Below are 4,520 nucleotides of genomic sequence, written 5' to 3' on the forward strand. Positions count from 1 at the left end.
CGTCATATCACTCTTTGAAAAAAGAAGACTGGCATTTTAATCCCAAGTCTTACTATTAAGTAAGGACCGACTCGCAACTGAACATGGCTAGGTCAGGCTGATTAGGAAATAACTTCTTTGACTCTCCTCCAGGCAGCTTGAAGGGCAGCCATTATACGCCAGATATTTGGAAGGGTTTGGGTGACTTTTTGGTGTGGTTTATTGGGGGATGGGGGTGTCTGCTGCTAACTAACAATGCAATTTACAATCTGGGTTGTGTACAGTATATACTTTACTCCAAATACATAAATAAGCAACACAATTCTCTTTCAAAGTAACCCAGCTTCTTTCTAAGAAAAGTTGCGTTCTACAGCCTCTGTCAGTAACACAAATTTGCACGTATTTTGCTATTATACATAAAGGATTTCACTTTCATAATTTGCAGTCTGATCCCATAATGTTTATTCACATGAAGGTCAGTGGGGCTTATTAGCAAGCAATTATTCATAGGATTGCTGCCTTAATCATTGTGAGGGACAGGAAGCCACTAGATCACTGAATCTTCTGATTGGGGGTAGAAAATGACTGAGAACATTTTGGTGGGTGGGGTGACCTGGGGTGCCCAATAAATCCCCCCCTTTTGTACATTTTTTTTAAAAAGCTTTGTAGTTGCTCCAAGCAGCTAGGATGCTTTTTATTTTTTAAAAAAAATCCTAGAAAGTAAAGATAAACACAACCTCTTGCCTATTATTATTCATTTGTCTATCATACTAAGCAAGGTAAGTCAAGCCTGCCAACTCCATAAGTCTCTAAAATTCTCAGAAATTTTTCCCAAAGCAGCCAAAATTTACCCTCCAACTTCACAGGGGACAAATGGTCCCATGAAAATTGAGCAGGAAATAATAAGGCTTCCACGATTCTTTGTAAACTAGTGGTGTTTATCAGATTTAGATAAATTCCAAGGTGCTGTGGGGCACCTCTGAGAGATTTTGGGCTTGTCAGAGGTGAAGTGGGATCTGTATGAGACAGCACACACTGAAATTAGGGATCCCTGAAGTGCTTTGTGGCCCCTCAGTGATCCAGACATTTTTTAAAATGTTGCAGGCAACTGTCTGCTCAAAGTGATTGTGCCAAGGTGGAGTGATTGAAGGAAAGGAGAGTAGATGTCACAACGAGGAGAAAGTCGTGGAGGAACCCTGCTGACTGATCAACAAAGCTTGTAATCAGAGGGAATAATTTTACCTGGAAAGTGAATCCCTTTTAGTTCTTTCCAATCCCAAATCTATTTTAAAAGTGGCAATCACAAAAGCTCCTGGGCTTATTTGTCTCAGCTCATACATTTCTTACTCAGGTGTACCTCGTGTCTGTAATTTTCAGACCAGTTGCCCACAAAACCCATGAGAAGATGAAGGGCTTCCATCCTTTGTTCACCCTACAACTGCAGTGGCTGTCCTGTGTCCAATACCACCTCAACATAGAAAAGTTATCCACATTCCTTTCTTTTTTAAAGAAACTTTACAGTTGCCCTGCACAAAACCCGCTATTTGCATATAAATTGGCAGGCTTTATCCACTCTGGAGGTGGTAGTATGCCTGAGAATTTCATCCACTTCTGTCTAAAGGAAAAGGGAGTTATAGCCATTTTCAGATTTCCCAATTGTAAAGGGGGAGGGGAAATGGTGGACTCCGTGATGGCTGCCCTTGTGGAGAAACCGCTGCAAGCTATCCTTGCGAAATCTGATAGGATATGTGCCTTTAGAAGCTGTGACCTTGTCTGCAAATTTCATCAAATTCTGCCATCCCAAAATAAAGTTATAGACATTTCATTTTTTGGAGGAGGAGGCACATTTTAGTGGTGTCCAGAACAGAAGCCCCTGCAACTATATGCTTTCAGTTTGGCAGGCTTTATGTACCTTGGGTGGACTAGTATTTCTGAAAATTCAATCCACTTCTGTTCACCCGTAATTTCTCAATAGTGAAGGGGGACAGGACAGACCCCAAGCTGAATCAGGCAGCCTACGAAGTGCCTTGGGCCAAGATGGACTGTTTCATGAAGTGCCAAACTGGGATCCAAACAAAATCTTGTGGTTGGTGCACACCACTTTTGGAAATCCGCATTTCGCTTATGGAATATGAGGAATTGGTACTGTTTTCAGTACCAATTCTTGCACTTTGGAACCATGACAGAAGAATGCACACAGATCTGGCCACATCATTCCACATCTTGGGGGTTTTTTGTATACAGTTTCTAGCTATGATGTAATAAGTGATTTTGAAAAAATCCTTTGGAAACAAATTAAAATATATTCTAAGAGCAATGCCTGTGATTTTCTTTTTCTTTCAATTCGCGTGTTTCATTTTTATTAATTTTTACATTAATATACACAGAAATGTCTGTTTATATTTGCAGTTCACCTTTCCCTAAAATTTGTAAAATCTCCTTTGCCAAATACAATCTCCTTTGAACAGCTGGATGGAAAATAATAATAATAATAATAATAATAATAATAATAATAATAATAATAATAATATACCCTGCCCATCTGCCTGGACATCCCCAGCTACTCTGGGCGGCTCCCAACAGAATATTAAAAACACAATGAAACATCAAACATTAAAAACTTCCCTAAAATGGTAGAGTGATTTGATGGCATTGAAAAGATTGGAACTGAGCTTGAATCAAGCCATTTCATAGGAGCTTGTCATATCCAGTTAGGCTAACACTCTACCCAGCCCAGTATTTTCTACAACTTTGTCAGGCAGTGCAAGATCTTTCCAATCACCCGCTGAGGGCTATATTTGCTTAGGGTAAGTAGTTGGGGGCACATATTGGAAGAGAGCAGAGCCTATGCATACAGCCCTCATCTGTGTACATTTAAAGCAGTATCATACCACTTTAAACAATCATGACTTCCTGCAAAGAATCCTTGGATCTGTGGCTTTTTTAAAGGTGTTGAGAGTACAGAGGTACAGAGCTACAGTTCCCAGAGTTCCAAGGCAAGAAGAATTGCAGCTCTATGGAGGGAATAGGGGTCTCCTAACAACTCTTAGCTTTAAATGTATTATTATTGTTATAAGTGTGGTGCCATCTGCAAATTTGATGACTTAATTAGTCTTTAGATTTGCAATTTGAACTCTCAGCTTTAAAGGTAATAATAATCTATCAGTATTCCTATTATTAAGGGACATGGGTGGAGCTGTAGGTTAAACCACAGAGCCTAGGGCTTGCTGATCAGAAGGTTGGCGGTTCGAATCCCCGCGACGGGGTGAGCGCCCGTTGCTCGGTCCCTGCTCCTGCCAACCTAGCAGTTCGAAAGCACGTCAAAGTGCAAGTAGATAAATAGGTACCGCTCCGGCGGGAAGGCAAACGGCATTTCCATGCACTGCTCTGGTTTTGCCAGAAGCGGCTTAGTCATGCTGACCACATGACCCAGAAGCTGTACGCTGGCTCCCTCGGCCAGTAAAGTGAGATGAGCGCCGCAACCCCAGAGTCGGTCACAACTGGACCTAACGGTCAGGGGTCCCTTTACCTTTATTCCTATGATTAGCTTGGTGTCATCTGCAATTTGATGACTTAATTCGTCATCAAACCTGCAACTTAAAAAGATTTGCAAGCCAATGTGGAGAACTGAACGTAAGGCTGGAAAAATGAGAAACCAAAATTCCCCCATCCTTAATAAAAGATTTGATCTTATTTATCTGGCCTGTCGTCTAATTTGCCAGCCAGCTTATTGAGACTGAAATTCCTCCAAGGTGAAAAATAGCCCACTCTGCAGCTGAAGGAAGACTATCCAGGTAATCCCAAACACTTGCAGATTCTGGCACGACACAGTCCTGGGCTTTGGGTCCCAACCTCGTACACGTTTAATCTCAGCCTACCCCCAGCCTCAGTCAGGGCAGCAGACGTTGGCTGCCTTCCCAGTTCAGAATGCCAGGCATTAATTTACCCCCTGTTTCCAGGCCAAAGGGGTCTGGCTACCTTCCCAGTCTTCTGCTTAGAAAAAGTTCAGCTAATCCAAAAGCAACGAAACAGCTTCAGATTTGGGGGGGGGGGCGTTTGGTGAAAACAAGTGCTTTGCTCTCGCTTGAGAGCCTCTGTATATACACACACGGCCGGGTGTTGCTTGCCCCCCATCGCCACCACTCCCACCACAGAAAGACGCAAAAGGTAAAACTGATTTTGAGGTCTCTGCTCAAAACCTTCCTCCCCCTCCTCCCCCAAACACCCTCCTTTGGCACCTCCTCTTCTTCCTGGTGGTTACAGAAGAAGTAAGGGGCCATTAGGTTGCACTCCGTATTTGCCCTTGCATAAAATAATTGCTTTTCTTCTCATTTCATAACACACTAAATAGCAGCGCTCAGGACAAGGGACGGCAGCTAAATGTTTGCCTGCTGGCCTTGAGTCTTAAACTGCAAAAGGCCTTTGAATTGGGAGGAAGTCCCTTCCTTGTTCCTGGGAGATTGGACTTCATTTCTATTCCCCCTGCCCCCTTGGGGGATACCTATATATATTTTTGATAGAAGTGTGTGTGTGTGTTTGTG

This window comes from Podarcis raffonei, chromosome 10, assembly GCF_027172205.1.
Source record: "Podarcis raffonei isolate rPodRaf1 chromosome 10, rPodRaf1.pri, whole genome shotgun sequence".
NCBI classification, from domain to species: Eukaryota; Metazoa; Chordata; class Lepidosauria; order Squamata; family Lacertidae; genus Podarcis; species Podarcis raffonei.